Raw genomic sequence first — 22,615 nt, 5'->3', positions numbered from 1 at the left:
AAAATACATGCACAACACACAAACACACGCACAGTTATATGTAGCTCTCTGAAATGACCTAGAAAACTATTCAGTTTAAGCACAGTTTGGGATGGGCAACAAATACTGGCCTTCCCAGTGACACCCACATTCTATGAATGAATCAGTATAAACAAAGCATTCAAAATGGTGGAAGCATTACTTCTCAGATTACAAGGTATTACAAAATATTCAACACAGAGAAATAGATTAACCAGTCCTTCAGTGTCCATAGGAGTTCATTTCATTTCATTAGCATATTTCCATTTCCTTAAACCTCATGTGTGATGATATTTCTGTTTGAATGTAGTAACAATGCACGGAGATACTGGAGTTGAAACATTAGCTCTGTTATCTCTCCACAGATGATGCTAATCTTCCGGAGTCTCTCCAGAACTTTCTGCTTTTGTTTCAGATTTCCAGCATCTGCAGTTCCTTATTTTATTTAACAGTTCAAGTGGGATTTGACATCCACTGATATTCCAGACTCCACACACACAAAGTAGTACAAAGTCCCATCGATACCAGTGAGGCATGGAAGAGAGCACTGAACCTATCATATAGGTTTGGCTTTTATTTTTACCGATATTGCCTACTTAGCATCATTTGAAGAGACAAAAATCACAAAATGAAGAACTGCTACATAGGAATGATCGGAGGCACCTGCTGGAGAGGTGGCTGAGACTGGCGGGACACATATTTCTCTTCCTGGATATACATCCCACTAGTTAGGGGTTGGTTAGTTCAGTCGGCTGAATGGCTGAATTGCAATGTGCAGTAATATCGTACAGTGTGGGCTCAATTTCCTACACTATCTGAGGTTACCAGGAAGAACTCATCTCTTGACTTCTCCCCTTGCCTGAAGCGTGGCGATGTTCAGGTTCAATCTGCCAATGGTCATCTCTTTCTGACAAGAAGGTGGCTTTGCGGCCTGATAAGACTATGTGAACTTTACCTTTACCCCCCACCGCAATAGCACTAGAATAGACACCATCAGATGGAATAAAAAAAGGACACAGCAATCCAAAGAAGACCTGCTGAGGTATATTTACGAGGAGGACCTTTACGAGCAGGACACTACCTGGGCTGGAGTGAAGAGATTGCTACAGATGTGGGCCAGTGGTGGAGTCCTGCTGCCCATTGTCGCACACGGAACCAGAAAAACTAAGTCTAAGCTTAAATAAAACAAAAACGAACGAACTGTGGATGCTGTAAATCAGAGACAATAATATGAATTGCTGGAAAAGCTCCGCAGGTCTGGCAGCATCTGTGCAGAGAAATCAAGGAAACCAGTTTTGAGGAAGCGTCACTGGACTGGAAACGTTAACTCTGATTTCTCTCCATAGATGCTGCCAGACCTGCTGAGCTTTTCCAGCAATTTCTATTTTTGTCTAAGCTTAAATAAGATGTTCTAATTTAACCATCGGAATAAATAAATATATTAGTCTCTAATTGTGGATTCAACGTGTGTCATCGCAATGCAATACATAATTAATGCATTGAGAACAATGATATTTCAGTTCAGTATCTAGGTCTTAAATAGAGTGAAGCCAACGCGTATAACTTCACTTCAGTATGGGGCTGAGATCACCATGAACGGCTCAGTTTTCGCAACCTCGCTCGTGTCCAGGGTGTGGTGACCCTCAGGTTAAACTCAACACCAGTCGTGTCTCTCTCCAATGAGAAAGCAGCCCTATTGTCTTCTGGGGACCATGACGACTTCCCCTTTACAAACACGTCAAAAAGAACCGTATAAATCAAGTGCAATGGTAATTTGGCGAGGTTTATACACTGTAACTGGAGGGGGATTAATTTTAAATGAACATAAGAAAGAGGATTTAACATTGTTTACATTGTTTGGCAGGTCAAAGAGAAGGAACACGACTTCAGATAAGAAAGTGACTCAACTATCGACGTAAATATTTGATAAATTTGGAATGTTTAATTTGACTTTAACTTTTAAAAATGCATTTGTTTTTCAATGTTCGACCAACCTGAAAAGTTATTGTTACTTAACTTGCTTTAACAGGTATTTTCCCAAAGTTAAACTAAACTAGCGATACAAAACTAAACTTACTTTTGGCATTCTGATTCAGGCGGGATGATGGTCAATGACGGAAGGTTCTGAATCGCTTCTGAATGCACAGTAAATATTCCACCCAGAATCCTATCTCCATCCTCAGGAAGAGTGGATAAACTGCTTTGCTTGATGAACGTTCGTAACTCCCGCTGGAAATGTTCATTTCTGGTTCCAGACAATTGCTTTTGTCCAGCCCATTCGGCCGGAGCGAGAAGGCGGTGCTAGTGCGTTGGTGGGTCATAAGGAGTCCTCAGACTGGCTCATTTCCCGTCTCTGTCCGGAGACACTTAACACAACAGGCAGGGTCTCACCCTCGATATTAAAGCAGGTACTGGAGATTTTTGTGACTATAATACAGATAGCACTATAGAGTTTGGTATGCTTGTCTTTTTTGGTCAATGCATTGACTATAGGAGTTGGGAGGTCATGCTGAGGCTGTACAGGATATTGGTTAGGTGACTATTGGAATACTGCGTGCAATTCTAGTCTCCTTGCTGTAGAAAGGATGTTATGAAATTTGAAAGGGTTCAGAAAAGATTTGCAAGGATGTTGCCAAGTTTGGAGAGTTTGAGCTATAGTGAGAGGCTGAATAGACTGTGGCTATTTTCCCTGGAGTGTCAGAGGCTGAGGGGTGACCTTATAGAGCTTCATAAAATCATGAGGGGCATGGATAGGGTTAATAAACAAGGTTTTTTCCCAGGGGTAGGGGAGTCCAAAACTAGAGGTCACAGGTTTAAGGTGAGAGAAGAAAGATTTAAAAGGGGCAACTTTTTCATTATATCCTCAGTCCAAACAGGAACATTAGATTTAAAAAGGGCAACTTTTTCACACAAAGGGTGGTATTGAATGAGCTGCCAAAGGAAGTGGTGGAGGCTGGTACAATTATAACATTTAATAGGCAACTGGATGGGTACATGAATAGAAATGGTTTAAAGGGATATGGGCCAAATGCGCCAGATTTTTTAGGCTATCTGGTTGACATGGACGAGTTGATCGAAGGGTCTGTTTCCTTGCTGTATATCTCTATGACTCTATCTCAACCTTTTTTGACAGTATAAGGTATGTATTGGAAGATGATAAAAATAAAATCATGCTGAGATATAAAACGGGCTGCTGAAGCATTATGGCTTGCTCCACACCGTTGAACAAAATTAAAATAATACCCAATAACAGACTGGACGTTCGAAGGCAACTTTCCCCTCACATATACCTGGCTGATTGCTACTCAGAACTGAAGAAATTCACACCAGGTTTCATCATTAACATTTAAATAATTCTATTTGTGTTAACAAACTTATTTGTACATAAGTGGCAAAGAGAAATTCACAGTTTACTCTTATGCAGGTTGATAAGTTGATTCAAAAGGCATATGAAATTCTTTCCTTTATTTTCTTAGGTATAGTGTACAAGAGCAAGGAAGTTGTGCTAGAACTGCATAAACAGTTAGTCCACAACTTGAGTATTGTGTGCAATTATGAACAACTCTTCACAGGAGCAATGTATTTGCAGTAGGGATGGTGCAAAGGGGATCTACAAGGAAGTTACTGGGCAAGAAAATGCTGCCTTGAGGGAAGATTGGATCAACTTTCTGTTTGGAACAGAGGAGGCTGAAGGGAGGTATGCTTAAGATGCACAAAATTGTCAGGGACCTTGAAAGAATGGATAGGAAGAGCCTGTCCCCCTTAATAGAGGTCGGTGACTAGGGGGCCACAGATATAAAATGATTGTAGAATAATTGGAAGGGATATGACGATAATTTGTTTTGCACAGAGTGTGGTAGGGGCCTGAAACTCAATGCCTGGAGGGGTAGGAGAAGCAAACACCCAAACTCATTTTAAATGTGTCTGGATATGTACTTCCAATGCCCTGAAAGGCTAGAGACCAAATGCAGGCAAATGGGATGAGGCTGGGTTGCTCCTTTTTCTTTTGGTTGGTATTGCCATGATGGGCCAAGTGGTATCTTTCTGTGCTATATCATTTCTATATTCTGTGAATGTGGAAAATTGACTAAGCATGTCAAGTCAAAATAAAATAAATCTAATCTCCTCAATTAGCACACTATCAGTCTACTCTCAGTCATCAGGGAAGTGATGAAATTTGTCATTGTCAGTGCTGTCAAGTGGCACTTTTTCAGAATTAATCCTTTCACTTATCTTCAGATGGTTTTCTACCAGAGGCATTCAACTCCATACCTCATTACATCCTCAGTCCAAACAGGAACAATGGAGCTGAAATCCAATGGTATTTCAATTTGGGGTCAGTCTGAGCAACAACAGCAGCCGCAACAGAGTGAAGGAGAACAAACCTGGGCATGAAGAGTGACAACAGGATAAATACTTGAAGAGCGAGATCAGTCAAAATGAACCTGGGGGTGAACAGTGGCAGCAGGATAAATATCTGATGTGCAGGGTCAGTCAGAGTGAATGTGGATCTGAATTTAGAGGTGGAGGTCTGGAGGTGAAGTTATGACTCAAAAAGTTAGCTAGGCTTGGCTGCTCAGGAACAAGATATGCAGACTGAGTAAGTAGTGTTTGAAAAGAGATTAAGTACTTTTTGTAGTTGTAGTCTGCTCGGAATAGAGAGCGGGAGTGAGAGACTGAGTTTTGTGATGAGTGGATAAGGTTGTGTAATCACCTCTTGGATTATTGTATGTAGTTGATAAAGTTAATTTAGTCAATAAAGTTCACAAAAACTGGAGAATACAGCCCCGTGGAATGCTGCTCCTACAATTTGTGGGAATCAGGAAGTTGAAAAGCAGTACTTCTAGGGTTGTAATCTCAGGATTGCTTCCTATGCCACATCCCAGTGAAGCTAGGAATAAGAAGACAGTGCAATTAAATATGTGGCTAAAGAGGTGGTGCTATGTGGATCATTCGGATGTCTTCCGGGGCAGGTGGGACCTGTACAAGAAGGACCGGTTGCGTCTAAACTGGAGGGGCACCAATATCCTGGCAGGGAGGTTTACTAGTGCCACTTGCAAGTGTTTATTCTAGTATGGCATGGGCACAGGAACCAGAGCAGTAGGTCAGCAAGTAAAATGACTGAGGAGAAGTCTGAGACCAAAGCCAGGAAGACTAAGAGGAAGGACAGTCACGGGGAGGTCTCTGGTGTATTTATTTTAATATCAGAAGTATGACAGGTAAGGAAGATGAACCTAGAGCTTGGAATTATACATGTAACTACAATGTTGTAGCTATTACAGAGATTTGGTTGACAGAGGGACAATATGGGCAGCTTAACATTCTGGAATTTAGATGTTTCAAGCATGATAGAGAGCAATGTAAAAGAGTTGGGGCAGTTGCATTACTGATTATAGAGTCATAGAGATGTTCAGCACAGAAACAAACCCTTCAGCCCAACTTGCCCATGCTGACCAGATATGCTAAATTAATCTAGTCCCCTTTGCCAACATTTGACCCCTATCCCTGTAAACCCTTCCTTTTCATATAACCATGCAGTTGCCTTTTAAATGTTGAATTATACCAGCCTCCATCATTTCCTCGGCAGTTCATCCCATAAACACATCACACTCTGCATGAAAAGGTTGCCCTCAGATTCCTTTTAAATCTTTCCCCTCTCACCTTAAAGCTATGCCCTCTAGTTTTGGATTCACCTACTGTGGGGGGAAAGACTTTGACTCTTCGTCGATATTCATGCCCTTCATGATTTTATAAACTTCTGTAAGGTCACCCCTCAGCCTCCAATGCTCCAGGAAAAATAGCCCCAGCCTATTCAGCTTCTCCCTATAGCTCAAACCTTGCAACCCTGGCAACATTCTTGTAAATGTTTTCTGAACCATTTCAAATTTTAACAACATCTTTCCGATAGCAGGGAGATCAGAATGTGAACTTAGGAGATATGGTTAGTAAGTTTGCAGATAACACCAAAATTGATGGTTTAGTGGATAGTGAAAAAAGTTACCTCAGAGTACAACAGAACCTTCATCAGATGGGCCAATAGGCTGAGGAGTGGCAGATGGAGTTTAATTTAGAGAATTATGAGGCACTACATTTTGGAAAGGCAAATCACGGCAGGACTTATACACTAATGGTAAGGTCCTGGGGAGTGTTGCTGAACAAAGGGACCTTGAAGTGCAGGTTCACAGTTCCTTGAAAGTTGAGTTGCAGGTAGATAGGATAGTGAAGAAGGTGTTTAATATGTTTGTCTTTATTTTCAGTGCATTGAGTATAGGAGTTGCGAGGTCATATTGTAGCCGTATAGGACACTTTTGGAATACTGCATGCAATTTTGGTCTCCTTGCTATAGGAAGGATGTTATGAACATGAAAGGATTCAGAAAAGATTTACAAGTATGTTGCTAGGGTTGCAGGGTTTGAACAATAGGGAGGGGCTGAATAGACTGTGGCTGTCTTCCCTGTGGTGTCGGAGGTTGAGGGGTGACCTTATAGAGGTTTAAAAAATCATGAGGGGCATGGGTAGAGTAAATAGACAAGGTCTTTTCCCCAGGGTAGGAGATTGCAAATCTAGAGGGCATAGGTTTAAAGTGAGAGGAGAAAGATTTAAAATGGACCTAAGGGGCAACTTTTTCACGCAGAGAGTGGTGTATGTATGGAATGAGCTGCCAGAAGAAATGGTGGAGACTGGTGCAATTACGACATTTAAAAGGCATCTGGATGGGTATATAATTAGGAAGGGTTTAAAGGGATATGGGCCAAATACTGTTAAATGGGACTAGATTTATTTAGGATATCTGGTCAGCATGGACGAGTTAGACAGAAGGGTCTGTTTCTGTGCTATATATCTCTATGACCCAATGACTCTAATTGAACGTGGTATTCCAAAAGTGGCCTAACCAATGTCCTGTACATCCGCAACATGACATGCCAACTAGTATACTCAATGCATTGACCAATAAAGGCAAGCATAGCAAACACCTTGTTCACTACCCTGTCTACCCACAACTCCATTTTCAGAGTGTTCGGCAACACTCCCCAGGACCTTACCATTAAGTGTATATATCCTGCCCTGATTTTCCCTACCGAAATGTAGCACCTCACATTTATCTAGATTAAACTCCATCTGCCACTCCTCAGCACATTGGCCCATCTGGTCAAGGTCCTGGTGTACTCTGAGGTAACTTTTTTCACTGTCGACTACACCCCCAATTTTGGTGTCATCTGCAGACCTACTTGCAAAACTTCCTATTTTCACATCCACATCATTTACATAAATAACGAAAAGCAGTGGACCCAGCACCAATCCTTCTGGCATACTGCTGGTCACAGGCCTCTGGTCTGAAAAGCAACCATTCTCCGCCATCCTCTGTCTTCTGCCTTTGAGCTAGTTCTGCATCCAAATGACTAGTTCTCCCTGTATCCCATGCTGTTTAACCTTTAGCAGTCTACCATGTGGAACCTCATCGAACACCTTACTGAAGTCCATATAGACAACGTCCACTGCTCTGCCCTCATCAATCTTCTTTATCATTTCGTCAAAAACACTGAATCAAGTTAGGGAGAATATCACAGCTGTACTGAGGGAGGACAGCTTGCTTATCCAGCAAGGCCATATGGGTAGAGCTGAGGAATGGGAGAGGTGCAATCACTTTAATGGGATTGTGCCATAGGCCACCGAACAGCCAGTGGATGACAGTGGAACAGATATGTGGACCGATTATGGAAAAATGTAAAAATATTGTTGTTGTGGGTGATTTTAACTTCCCCTGTATTGACTAGACTTGATTAGTGCCTGTGCTTGGATGGGAGAGAATTTGTTGGTGTGTCCTGGATGTTTTTTTTGAAACTATCTGTTAATAGTCCAACTAGGGAAGGGGCAATACAGACCTGGTATGGAGGAATGAACCTAGCTAAATGATCAAAGTTTCAATGGGGCAGGAATAGTGACCATAATCCTGCAAATTTTAAGTTACTTATGGGTAAGAATAAGAGCAGTCCTCACGTTAAGATACTAAACTGTGGGAAGGATATTTATGACAATATTAGGCAAGATCTTGGGAATGTAGACTGGGGGAAGCTGTTTCCCACATCATTTAAAAGCCAGCAGATTGTAGTACAGGACCAGCATATTCCTAAAACAATGAAGGATAAGGTTGACAAGATTTGGGAACCTTGGATGACAAGAAAAATTGAGAGCTTAGTCAAAAAGAAAAAGGAGGCACATGCACGATTTAGGAAACTAAAGACAATCAGATCCCTTGACGAATACAAAGAAAGCAGAAAAGAACTTGCAAGAAACTGAGAGGGGCCATGAAATGTCTTTGTCAAGCAGGATTAAGGATAAAAAACTGGCTCGGTCATAGAAGACAGAGGGCAGCAGTGGAAGGGTGCATTTCTGAATGGAGGGCCTTGACTAGGGATGTTCCTCAAGGATCAGTGTTGGGACCTTTGCTGTTACATATAAATGATTTGGAGGAAAATGTAACTGGTCTGATTAGTAAGTTTGCCGATGACACAAAGGTTGGTGGAATTGTGGATAGTGATGAGGACCGTCAAAGGATACAGCTGGATATTGATCGGTTAGTGACTTGGGCAGTGAGATGGCAGATAGAGTTCAACCTGGAAAAAATGTGAGGTAATGCATTTTGGAAGATCCAATCCAGATGGAAAATATACGATAAATGGCAGAACCCTTAAGAGTACTGATAGGCAGAGGGATCTGGGTGTACAGTTACACAGGTTGCTGAAAGTGACAATGCAGGTGGAGAAGGTAGTCAACAAGGCATACGGCATGCTTGCCTTCATCGGCCAAAGCATTGAGTTTAAAAATTGGCAGGTAATGTTGCAGTTTTATAGAATCTTAGTTAGGCCGCATTTGGAATATTGTGTTCAATTCTGGTCGTCACGCTACCAGAAGGATGTGGTGGCTTTGGAGAGCATACAGAGAAGATTTACCAGGATGTTGCGTAGTATGGAGGGCATTAGCTATGAAGAGAAGTTGGGGAAACTTGGGTTGTTCTCACTGGAACAATGGAGGTTGAGGGGCGACCTGATAGAGGTCTATAAGATTATGAAGGGCATGGACAGAGTGGACAGTCAGAAGCTTTTTCCCAGAGTGGAGGAGTTAGTTAGCAGGGGCCATAGGTTTAAGGTGTAAGGGGCAAGGTTTAACGGTGATGCACAAGGCAAGTTTTTTATAAAGTGGATGGTGGGTGCCTGGAACTCGCTGCCAGGGGAGGTACTGGAAGCAGATACTATAGTGACGTTTACAGGGTGTCTTGACAAATACATGAATAGGATGGGAATAGAGGGATACGGTCCCTGGAAGGGTAGGGGGTTTTAGTTGTGATGGGCAGCATGTCGGTGCGAGCTTGGAGGGCTGAAGGGCTTGTTCCTGTGATGTAATTTTCTGTGTTCTTTGTTCCTTGTTCTTTGATAATCCCAAGGTATTTTGTATCTATATAAGGAGCAAGATGGTAGTTAGGGAAAGGTTAGGTCCACTCAAGGACAAAGGAGGAAATTTATGCGTGGAACCAGAGGAAGTGGATGAGGTTCTTAATGAGTACTTTGCATCGGTTTCACAAAGCAGAAGGGCATTGTAGATGGTGAGTCTTGGGTTTGGTATTCTAGAACATGTCAATATAAAAAAGGAGGAGGCGTTGTGTCTTTTGAAAAAAACATTAGTGTAGACCAGTCCCCAGGACCTGATGGGATTTATCACAGAATTCTGATGGAGACAAGTGAGGAAATTGCTGGGGCCATGTACACAATCTTTGTGATAGTAGGAACTGCCGATGCTGGAGTCTGAGATAACAAGGTGTAGAGCTGGATGAACACAGCAGACCAGGCAGCATCAGAGGAGCAGGAAAGCTGATATTTCGGGTCTGGACCCTTCTTCAGAAGGGGTCTGGACCCTTCTACTTTTTCTGACGAAGTGTCCAGACCTAAAACGTCAGCTTTCCTGCTCCTCTGATGCTGCCTTGCCTGCTGTGTTCATCCAGCTCTACACCTTGTTAGCTACATAATCTTTGTGGTCCCTTTAGTCACAGGAGAGACCCCGGAGGAATGGTAAATAGCCAATGATGTTCCTTTGTTTAAGAAAGGCAACTGGGATAATCTGGGAAAGTATAGTCCAGTGAGCCTTACATCAGTGGTAGGGAAATTATTAGAGAAGATACTTAGGATAGTATTTATGCACTTTTGGAAAAATATGGACTTATTAGCAATAGGCAGCATAGTTTTGTGCGGGGAAGGTTATGTCTCACAAACTTAATTGAGTTTTTACAGGAAGTGACAAAGATGTTTCCTGAGGGCAAGGTTGTAATGTTGTCAATATGGACTTTAGCAAGGTGTTTGATAATGTCCATTATGGCAGGCTGATACAAAAATGAAGTCGCACGGGATCCATGGTGAACTGATAAGATGGATACAGAACTGGCTTAGTCATAGAAGATAGAGAGTAGCAGTGGAAGGGTGTTTTTCTGACTGGAGATCTGTGACAAGGGGCATTCTACAGGGATCAGTGCTGGGACCCCTGTTTGTGATATATAGAAATGATTTTGATGAGAATTCATGTAGCCTGTTTGGTAACTTTGTGAACTACACAAAGATCAAGGTATCACTCAAGTGAGCATGGCATCAAAGATCCCTGCCAAAATTTAAGTCATGCAAATCATGGGAAACTCCTCCACTTCCTGGAATCATATCTCTCACAACGGAAGATGATTGTACTTGTTAGAAGCCAATAATCTCAGTTTCACTTTATGGATGCAGTTATTATAGTAGCATCCTATATCCAGCTACTTCATCAATTTGTTTCCCTTCCTCATAAGATCCGAAAGGGGGGGGGGTGTTTTCTGATAATTGCATAGTTTTCAGTCCAATTCAAGAATATTCAGATAGCTAACAAGATTCAGAGTCCTCACTCTGTTAATGATGTGAAAGCATCTCAGAACTGGTACTAGCAACTTCTTATTTAAAAAAGGCACTGATTACCATGGCCTTATATCTCTCACTGTTTTGTCCTTGTATGAGAAAATAGTATAGCATGCACAGGAGGAGAAGTGCCCAAATCACTATCTGCATGATTAAAGCGCATGCATCGATGGTTAACATACAGGTGGCATCATATGATATCTGGGCATTGGTAGGTGGCAATACCTGGAGGAAAGAGTGAGAAAGTATTGAAATCTGTAGGGGGAAGGGTTGCAGTGTACTTTTCCTTTCTCATAGCACGTCAATGAGTCAGCTTCTTTGGGAAGCCTCATTTCTGTAGAGGCTTACTTTGTCAGAGGCAAGGGCTTATGATATCCATGTTGTCTCCCAAAAGGCCAGTTTTCAAGATCAAGGATGCTAGTACAGCAACAACAACACCAGGATCCTTTGATCAATTCAATTCAAAACCAACACAGCTAACAGTATCATATTGTGCAAACAAGACAGGCACAGAGTATGTGCATATTGATGGGTCAAATGGACAATTAGAAACAATGGCAAAAGGGTCAGAGTGGTATACTGATTATTGTCATTGTCATTGGGTATCCCTTGATTCAACTCAGTGTTGTGAGTTTCTGCCGACTGAACAGACCAATTCCCATCCTAGCAACCTTTGGGCAAGCGGACCAGGATGCCACACAGTGTGTCAGGATCTAGAATACATGATCTGCTTCCTTTTCTTTCCTTCTCTGATGCTACTCTGCCTCATCATTAAGGCATTTGGACACAAAGCTTAATGTAGTTTGATGAGCAAGTTGTCACCATTTGGAATGATCAGTAGCAAGAGCCTCCCATTCATTAGTATCAATGCTGTTGTGCCTCAAGGAGAGTTGCAGAGTTTCATTGAAGCACTTTCTTTGTCCTCCCCAGAACACTGTCCATTTGAGAATCCTTTTCGTCTTTGAGACACGATGTCTAGTCCATCATAGTTGATCTTGCAAACATTTTCTTAAATGCTTGTGGAGGTGGCTTCAAGAAGATCACTGTCATTTGTTTAATGATTCCTCATTGAATCCAAAGGATGTGGTTGTCACTTTGCTGACGGAATTTGTCTAGAACACATATGTGTCACTGATACACTACCCAGGTTTCACTGCAGTACAGGAATTTGGGGATGACAACTTCACTAAATCCTAGGACTTTTCTTCATTTTCAGGGGTCTTTGTTGTCAAACACACATTGCCATAGTTTGTAGAAGGCAGAGCCGGCATGGCAGATCTGGTGTTGAATCTCCACATCAATGTTGGACTTTTGAGAAAAGTAGTTGGAGGTATTTGGAGCTCTCAGAATATTCCAGAGTCTCTCCTTCAAGATAAATGGGAGGTGGAATATTTGACTGACATGGTCATGTATGAGTTAATATCAGTTTTGTTTTGGGAACATTCAAATTCAAGCTGAACCTCTCAAATGCAGAATTGAAGAGAATAAGTGTGGCTTGCTAATCTGGTGCAGACCAAGCAATGACACTGCAGTCATTGTTGTGGCAGCCCATGACTAACTTTGACAAGATGGCTACCTGGGATTTTTTAGGTGACACAAGATGGCCGAAAGACGTTGGCCGCTACATTCAGCAGATGTTCACAGCCAGACTTGTGGTCTCCGTACAGAGTTACTGGACAAGATAATGAAAGGTCCTGTGGGGGTCATCAAAGCATCCTGGTGAATGGAAACATTAGGGAATTTACTCAGGTTTCTGTAAACAGGCAGTTCTAAACGTACAAGCATTTTAATAAGGTGTACCTTTGAAAGGCCTAGTTTAGTCACAGTGCCAAGTTTGTGTAAAAATTTAGACAGTCCCAAATTTAGTAAAAAGTAGAAGGAAAAGTATGATCCCACAATAATCTAGACTCTTTGTGTACTTGTCATGACATATTAAACATACCCATATGAATGTTGTGAAATGAAATACACAAGCATCCATGCAGAGATTTAGTTGAACTTTTATGTGCAGCCAACTGTAAACAGTAAAAAGAGGCACTCCTCAATGGAAGGGAAAATGGAGCAACAAATGGTGTAAACAGACAACTTCTGAGAAAGCAAAAGAGGTCGCAGCTTAAGTGCAAATGCTTACATCCAAAGATCAAGGGAAAAGTGACAGAGACAGATTACAAAATGCAGAGTGAAGATATAGTTCTGTCCCCCAGTTATTTGTGAAATCTAAAACAAGTTTTGCTTAATGACTTGGCAAAGTTGTAAAGTGAATGAATTTCATCCTCATCAGTGAAATCCAAATAAATGCTTTCTATCAAGAAAAGAAAATTAGTAATGGAAAGTGTTTAGAGTAGAAACAGTAAAAGGTTCATTCAAGAACTAAACTCTGGTTTAAAACACGCTTACAATATGAGAATAGCACGGGTTGTAATTGCAACTGCAAGTTAGAAGAACTACTTGTTTGATCTCTCAGGCTGGGGGATTGTTCCCAATTTGTCAGCTGTATCACAGAATTGTAGTCACTTGATATTAGTGTTGATTTTAAAGACTTATAACAATTGGTAGAAATTAATATTCTTCCTAATCTTCCATACTAAACTTAGTAGAGAATTTGTAAGAGTTCTTAGTGATAAGTAAGTATTTAGGTTATTGAAAAATAATGTGGTGCAACTGACAAATGTCTGGGAAGGAATATAACTGTCAGATGCATTGTAATATCCCAAAGACAGATGATGGAGATAGCTGATAAATATCATGAAATTATGGGAGGACCTAGGGCAGTCCATAAAGTTGTCCATCATTGATCAGTTTTTATTGGATTGGATGCCTAGCTTAAGGAGAAGTGCCTACAAAGACATCAACGTTGCATGTAATTATTGTGATGCGAAAATTATAAAAATGTTGTATTCAGCTGGATAAAGTTTGCCTGTCATTGGCTCTCCTCCAGTCTGAGCTATGATTAAGAGGGTAACTGAGATCCACATGAAAGCCAAATTCAGGGCTGTCTCTGGCCTCTCCCGCATATGTGGTAAAAGAGCACGAGTAAAGGTCGCTTGTACTGCTGAACACAAGACTGAATACTCCTCTTTTTTCTCCTTCAAACTCTAGATCATGTGTCTATGGTGGTCATTTTGGCTTTGACACAGAGGTTACTGAAGGCCAAGAATTTTCTATCTAAGCCATATTAAATACTCACACTAGAGGGCATTTTATGTTTGATGGGGTGAGTAATAATTGTGGTAGACTTACTAGGAGCAAAGAGCTCCCAAAGATATCCCCCAAGGGAACACTGGAGTACACAGGCATCTCCACCATATCAAGGTGGCTATCCATGAGAGAAAGATAGTCATAACATTACTGGATTAGGGATCCAGAAGCCCAGGTCAATGCACTAATGACACAGGTTCAAATCCTATCCTCGCAGTTAGTGGAATTTAAATTAAGTTAATTAATTAAATGTGTAATTGAAAAGTAGCATAAGCAATGACCATGAAACTGTAACTGAGTGTCATAAAAGTCCACCTCATTCATTAAAGCTTTTTCAGAATTTTCTAAACCTTGTCTGGCACATACATATAACTTCAGACACATAACAGTGTAGTTCACTCTTTACTGCTTTCTGAAATGAACCAGCAAGCCTCACAGTTTAAGGTTAAATAGAGACACACAACAAATGTTGGCCCTGCCTGGAACAGCCATATCCCATAAAAGAAGTGGATGGAAAATAGAAGCAAGAGGAGGTGAGAAAGACGAATGTGGGCAGTGTACCTCAGAGTATGAACGATAGACATAGCTATGGTCAGCTAGATGCAGATCGGCTGTCACAGGAATGATGTTTCTACTTTGACCAACAACATTAAGTGGGTGCCAACATGTCAGAATTCCACTGGGCAGATTGGGGTCATGTGCTGAGAATGGAGAAGCCCATTCAACTCATACACTTTATTTTCTCATGGTTTTGAAAGTCTAAGCTCTTCTATTGAGACTGTCACAAAATTCATTGACAGTTATATATGGCAGGACTTTGAGTGAATTCGGAAACAGCCCCGCAAAGTACTACAGAATGCATGCAACTCTGTAGCATTCAACAGTCAGCAATATTGGTGGTAGTTGCACTCCAGCTAGTGGTCTCCTTCAGTATTCACAAGCTCCAACCAAGGAGGCTGCCACCAAGGTGGATGAGGGAATCATTCCTCACAGGCCCGGGTCCTCATCATCACTTAATTTATTGGACCTTCTGAACAAGGGTTCATCAATGCACAAGGGGTATATGAATTCCAGGATATGCTCTGCATTGACTTTGCTCCAGCAGCCTCTGAGGAATGCCCCCATTGGTATTTTCAAGTTGAAGACACATACCACCCAGCTGTCTCCACATCATTCGAGTCCCATTGAAATTGCTGAAAGCAATGGACACCACATTGATCAGAATACTGAGACTTACAACATTTATGAATGTGCACTTTGTAATTTATTAATAACAGTAGAAACATTGAATGTTTCTGTTTGTGTGAGTTGCCACTTTTTAATGGTTTGATTGCAAAAGAGGGAAGAAGTGGTAAACAGGGGCACTGACATCACTGAATAGATAGGTGCCATGTTTTATTGGTAAGAAGGAAACTTGACAATGTTTTGTTTTCAATAGATGTGTTCTCTCAGGCAGATTGAAATGATACACAGTGGATGCTGTCCTGCAGGATATGTAGCTCTTCTGTGAAACATGCCTGGATCAGATGTACTCCGGTGTTCATGCTATCTTAGGAGAGTTTGGATTCCTGAATCTGCCCTGGCCATTTCACTCCATTGCTTGGGGAACATTCTGTTCTGTATCTTCCCCCTCTCATCCTGCTTCATCTCCTCTGCCTTTGATGAACTGTGTCAATCAAGTATTTCAACTCTCTTAGAATCATGAATCCCTACCTTGTGGGAACAGGCCATTCAGCCCAACAAGTCCACAATGACTCTCTGGAGAGCATGCCACCCAGACTCATCTCCCCCTTACCCTATCCCTATAATTCCCATGGTTAGTCCACCTAATCTACACATCCGTGGACACTATGGGCAATGTAGCATGGCCAACCCACCTAGCCTGCACATCTTTGGACTGTGGGAGAAAATTGGAGTACCTGGAGGAAATCCATGCAGACCTGGGGATAATGTGTAAACTCCGCATAGACAATCGCCCAAGGCTGGAATCAAACCCGAACCCTCGCGCTGTGAGGCAGCAGTGCTAACCACTGAGCCACCATTCTGCCCCTGGAGGGTTCTGTTATCAAGTGTGTGGCAAACTTCCCAATGTGGGAGTGTACTGCAGGGCACCTCTGGAATTGTCGAGGCACCGGAGCCACACCTTTAGAAGCCCAATGGCCTGCTCAATAGTGGTGATTGCGAGCAGATATTATCAATTGCAATTCCCCTGTACCTCCATCTCAGGGTCATGAGTAGCCATCCCTTCAGGTATTAGCCTTTTCCTTTTGGAATTCATTAGTGGTTTTTTTTTTGCAGGGATATGAAAAGCTGCAACATTGGATCACCAGAGAATGAAATAGTCATTGAAGGAATGTGAGCAAATACATTCATAGACCAGCTGAACATTTGGAAATGGAAGCCTTTCCAGTCTCATTGGTTGCTCACGTGGCATCATGTTGGCCATATTGATACAATAGATGATGCTCCATACCAAGAGACCAGAAAAGAATGTGAACTGTCTTTGAGATGTCATCTGTTAGAAACTGTATGTACTGTGCCTTCCTACAAAAAGTACAAACTGACCCTTGATAATTTTGACAATAATCTTATTAAAATCTTATTAATTTTCCATGAATACCTCTTAGGACCACTGACCCACATTCAACTGCTGTTCACATGGAACCCTTCTCCATTTCGGCCTTCAAAGTCATTGTTTGAAAATTTGCTACTACTACAAAGATCTGCACCTGCAGTGGCCAGGTTTCAAACATGTGGCTACATCCTGCTCTCCACTGTTGTTAGGATTCCAGTTGATGGTTACCCAATGTATTTCTAAACAAAAGACCCTAAAGGTTTATTAAACAAAATAAAAACCCAAACTACATTACACCAAACATATTGGGACAATCTAATTACAAATATCGGGCAGAAAGATTCATACCTTTTATCTCAGCTACACCCTTACAAACACTCAAAACAATAAATGCTGGCTCAGAGAGCACTGTCCAAATCCCACAAGTGAATATAAATAAAACCCAGTGAATGGTCATACTTATCTCTATGCTAATTTTTTTTTTCATCTCTGCTGGCATAGCTTTAATCCTTTTCCATCTGGCAAATTTCTGTGCATTCAGGTGATGTGTCTTCCTAAGGCTTATTAAAACAAACTGTTAACTCAGCTCACTGATACTGAACATGGTTTCCCTAAATTAATCTCTTCAACAACCTTGTAGGATATCTTCATTTCTGACATGTCCATAGCATTCTGGTTCTGAGTTTTTATCTAACTGACTTCTAAGGTACTAAACACTTCTCCACAATCATGACTCCTTAGAGATTGCTATTAAGATTATCTCTGCTGTTATGGACATCTTCTTTCTGCGTGAACCTACTTCTGGTCCTCTCTTGCTCTCTCCAGAGGCCATAAAACTGAAGTCAACAAATACCTTAGTAATTATTTCACCAGGTGTCTTGCTGGTCATTTCTCTAAAAGCATGTGACTTCTTGTATACGCTGCTTTGAACCAAATGACTTTCTGACCCATAAAAACAAAACACACGTCAGATCTTCCCAGAACTGAAAAACTAAAATCCATTTCTCCTTTGCTTTAGAACCCAAGTTCTGAAATGATAACAATATATTATGAACTTACATAATACTGTCTTCAGTCAACTTTCAACAGCTAGAGCAGCAATAGTAAACCAGCACAATAGCTGATAGTACAAACACTTGCACTTGTCCACCTCTGCATTTACTTTGTACTCAGCCTCATTGCACACACATGTTTCTTGTTTGCCTCTTTTATCACAGGTATATGTTGTTCAAAACCATTTTGAGTACAGAATATCCTTAGAAATTTTCAAACGTGAAATGGGACCAGGTGTATACCACCCTGAGACATTTCATGTCTGTTTGCAAGTTTGTCCACTGCCAACGTTGACCTTTCCTCTTACAATAATGTTGACTGAATTCAAAAATAGACAAAGCTTTACTTGAAGATGGCACAAAGTAGATTTATTGTTAGGCACATTTTAATAAGATCACCAAACATAAAAAAAATGCATTTGAAACATAGTATATTTTCTGGACAAAGGCTGTTAATGGGGAGGAAATAAAATCAGAAATCCAGCTTTTAAAGCGTGACATTGGTGATTGAAATATATCTTTTGAGCCATAATTACTTGCTTCAAGTTCAAAAAGAAGTCCCAAAAATAAAACTCGACTCTCCTGCACACTCTGCTCCAGACCCACTTATGGTTAATAAGTAATTTCCTAATTTTTATTAGAAAATTGAAGATGAATATAACGAAAGTAGCCCTGGAATCTATTTCCTTCAAAGTAAGTTAAAATTAAAGTAGTGCACCTGAATGACCTCAGGGCAATGCTCAAATCTTGTGCCTTAATTAAAGTATAGGTCCTTGTTAAATATGTATCTAACTTATTGCATTTGTTTGTCAGGACATTGTGATTGAAATTAATTACTGCTCTTCAGTTTTCACATTTTGAAATTTGATTAATTAACAGTTTGATATCAAGAGACAATCCTTGCTTCCAGTCAAACAGAGCACAGTTCAGTTTAATAGATCTAATGGGTTTATGACTAACTAGTTGGAAACGAATGTAATTTGTGTATTTTATAATGAGGCACATTTTATTTTGTCTAAACAAACTGCTTTACTTTTCTGTCAAATAAATAACAAATTACTTTTTTTAAAACTGATGGATAGGCAATTCTAATAGGTTTAATATAATTTCATAAATAATATCCATGATGTGGAAGTGCTGGTGTTGGACTGGGTGGACAAAGTCAGAACTCACACAACACCAGCATATATTCCAAAAGGTTTATTTGAAATCACAAGCTTTCAGAGCGCTTCTCCTTCATCAAGTGAAGTGACTTCACTGACAAAGGAGCAGCGCTCCAAAAGCTTGTCATTTCAAATAAACCTGTCTTGACTACAACCTGGTGTTGTGTGACTTCTGATTTCATTAATATTAACAGCTCTCCTTTTTAAAGCTTTACATTCATTATATTCAAGATATATTTGTGACTTTCACAAGCCTGTCAAGGCTTACGTTAAATACTTTTAACCCACCATGACTGTTTTCTGACATTGAGACTTTATTACCAGCTGCATCCCATTTAGAGAAACACCCTGTGTGGGCATTGCATAATGCACCTGAAATAACCACACATCACCAAGTCACCCTTTATTTACTATGCACAGTACACTGGCTGTAGCCAGCCAGCTTAGAGTCAATGCTCAACTGAGGAGATTCTAATCTTCTAGTTTTCTTTTGAGGAGATTCTCATTTTCTAGTTATTTTTTTTTCTTTTTTTTTAATGACAGCTGCAAGTGAATGTTCTTCAGGCACATCCTGTTTTCTGCCATCACCACTGAAATAACAGCACAGAGGCTGTGTCCTGTCACCAACTCACCCTTTATTTACCAGCCAGCTCGGAATCAGTGTTCAACTGAGGAGATTCTAAATTCCTGGTTTAATTTTTTTCTGAAAAGATTCTCATCTCCTGGTTATATTGGGCAGCCATGGCTCTCCTGATTGGCCCAGATTAACAACCTCAATCAAGAACTTCGTAGTTGACGAAGTCAACCTGGTCCCAATTACTACAGTGCCTCAATTTTAAACCTTATCACACCATGCCCACTGAAAATGATATACAGCCGGATTTATGATTAGGCCAATTTGACTTATCAGGTTTGGATCAGTGCTGTTACAACTCCCCCAACTTTCAAAATGCTAATATATCCCACAACAGGCAGGCATAATTCATATTCAAAATTTGCAGCCATATCTGCTGAACTAGGGTGGGAGATTCTGACAGGCTAGAAGTGGCTGAGGTCAGTTTTTGAAAGTTTATTTTTCTACCAAAGTCTTTCTGGACCAGAAGAACCACTCCTGCCCCAGCCTCAACCATTCAGGCCTGAGAGGAATGCTTCAGCTTCCCCAGCCACTACATCCACACAATCATGATGCACAATATCTTCTCCATGAATAACTCTTTTACTTATGATAATGTGTTAATATCATTATGATGCCCACGAGGGAATTATAAACCAAAGGAATCAAATTTACCAAACAACAGCCAAAGAAGAAATTACCAATAAAATTTCACATTTTTGTAACTTCTCCTTTAACATAACTTCATTCTTTGTAAATTAAACATAATTTACCACGCAACTGATGGAAGTTGTTAGACCACAAATCAGCTGTGATGTCATTGAATTACAGAATAAACCCACAATACTTAGTGGCCTTTTCCTGTCCCTATATTTGTATATTCACATAATCAGATGCTGTACAAGCTAGAGAAAGATTAGGAAGAAGTGACTAAAAGTTTGCATCAAGAAACGGATGTTTAATAACTAAGGTGACAGTTTGTGGAATTGAAGGCAAAATATTGAATGGTTCAGCCGTAAAAGAATGATAGTGGGGAAAATGAGCAAGCACTAAAACTGGATGAAGGTGAATCATTGATTTTTGCTGTCATCTCAGCTATTTCATTGCATTTATTAATGACATTGATAATGCAACAGAGAGTCATTTACAAAGATTAGTAGCATAATATGCACAGTTCACAGAAGTATATAGTTACAAAAACACATGGGTACATGCACTGATTGGACAAAACTTTAACAGATGGATCAGTACTGGGTCCACTTTTGTTTGTCAGTTATATAAATGATTTGGATGAGAATTTAGGAGGAATGATTAGTAACTTTGTGGATGACACCAAAATTAGTAGTATAGTGGAAAGTGAAGAAGCTTATCTAAGATTGTAAAGAGACCTTGCTCAATTTGGTCAATGGGCTGAGGAGTGACAGATGGAGTTTAATTTGGATAAATGCAAGGTATTGCATTTTGGTAAAACAAACAAGAGCAGAATTAATACAATTAATGGTAGGATCCTGGGTAGTGTTGTAGGAAAGAGAGACATAACGGTTCAAGTAACATAATTCTTTGAAATTTGCATCACAGGTAGGCCGGGTGGTTAAGAAGGTGTTTAGCATGCTTGCCTTCATTGCTCAGTCTCGGAGTTGCGATATTGTACAGAGTTGAAGTTGTACAGAACATTGGTGAGGCCTTTTCTGGAATATTGTGTGCAGTTCCAGTTGCCCTGTTATAGGAAGGATATTATTAAACTGGAAAGGGTTCAGAAAACATTTATCAAGCTGTTGCTGGGAATGGAGGGTTTGAGTTATAAAAATTGACTGGATTGGTTAAGACTTTTATCACTGGAGCTTAGGAGGTTGAGGGGTGATCTTATAGAGATTTATAAAATCATGATCGGCATAAGTAGGGTGAATAGCAAAAATCTTTTATCTGAGGTGGGACAGTTCAAATCTGGGGAGGGGCATATTTTTAAGGTGAGAGGAGAAAGATTTAGATAGACATGAGGGGCAACTTTTTTATACAGAGAGTGGTTGGTGCGTGGAATGAACAGCGAGAGGAAGTGGTGGATACAGGTACAGTTACAAGGTTTAAAAGATGTTTGGAAAATTACATGAATGAGAAAGGTTTGGAGGGATATGGGCCAAATGCAGGCAGGTGAGATTAGTTTAGTTTGGGAATATGGTCAGTGTGGACTAGTTGAACTGAAGGGTCTGTTTCCATGCTGTGTGATGCTTTGACTCTATAACACAGTGTGAGGTCATTCAATTGAACAAGAATGATAGATCCAAGATGTAAAGCTAGGAATTTCCATGAAGATCCAAAGAGATTTAAGGGTCCATATACATACACATTGCTAAAATGTAGCAGTCAGGCTCAGGGAATAACCAAAATGGCAAATTGCACCTTCGTCATTTTAAACTGCTGGCATGGAATGTAAGGAGAGGTTTTGATGCAGCTGTACAAAATCCCGATTAGGGTACATCTCCACTGAGTACAGTTTAGAATGGCCCACTTTTTTTGGTGTTGTAAGGAGTATAGCCTGGATTCACAAGAATGCTACCAGAGTTCCAAGTCTTAGATTATGAGGAGAAATTACATGTTAAAAGTGTCTTAAGTTCCTTGGAATATACTAGACTATGTGGCGAGGAATCACTGAAGACAGGGGAACATGACTTTAAAATCAGAGCAAGACTACCAAGGAGAAAAATGCTGGAAATGACACATTATATCCCACAAAAGCAACTGACACAATCGTAATTACTAATTTTAAGTCTGGGGTTGGTAGATTTTTGCTCGCTGAGGGTGAGGGAGCCAAGGCGTATGAAGGTAGTTAGATCACCTATGACCTTAACTAAATGGGAGAACAGACACTCCTATGTTTGTGCTTTGGGGAAGGAGAGGTAATTGAACAGGAAAGGATGGGGATTATGGACACAAACATGCAGATCAAGAGTTGCCTCTAAGCTATTGCTTGTCCCTGTCTCTCTAACAGGGGGAGACATCTACAGTCCTTGCTGACTATAGCTAATTATGTACAGAATTTGAAGGTCCCTGTAAACTTTGCCACCAAT

General features: G+C 40.6%; 1 protein-coding gene and 1 long non-coding RNA gene across 2 annotated transcripts in view; one reads left to right on the top strand and one right to left on the bottom strand.

The window, feature by feature from the left end:
- The window catches only part of LOC109927648 (extracellular calcium-sensing receptor-like), a 216,078-nt gene that overhangs the window by 37,982 nt on the left and 155,481 nt on the right, over positions 1-22,615 (bottom strand). The window lies entirely within an intron of this gene.
- On the top strand, positions 1,817-16,703 carry LOC125484654. Its single transcript, XR_007263466.1, has 3 exons — positions 1,817-1,933; positions 2,115-2,426; positions 16,446-16,703. It is a non-coding gene; the product is annotated as an uncharacterized LOC125484654 (long non-coding RNA).

The sequence above is a fragment of the Rhincodon typus genome, chromosome 13 (genome assembly GCF_021869965.1).
Source record: "Rhincodon typus isolate 14 chromosome 13, sRhiTyp1.1, whole genome shotgun sequence".
NCBI lineage: Eukaryota > Metazoa > Chordata > Chondrichthyes > Orectolobiformes > Rhincodontidae > Rhincodon > Rhincodon typus.
The sequence above is the reverse complement of the archived record's forward strand: the minus strand, read 5'-3'. Positions and strand labels throughout refer to the sequence as shown.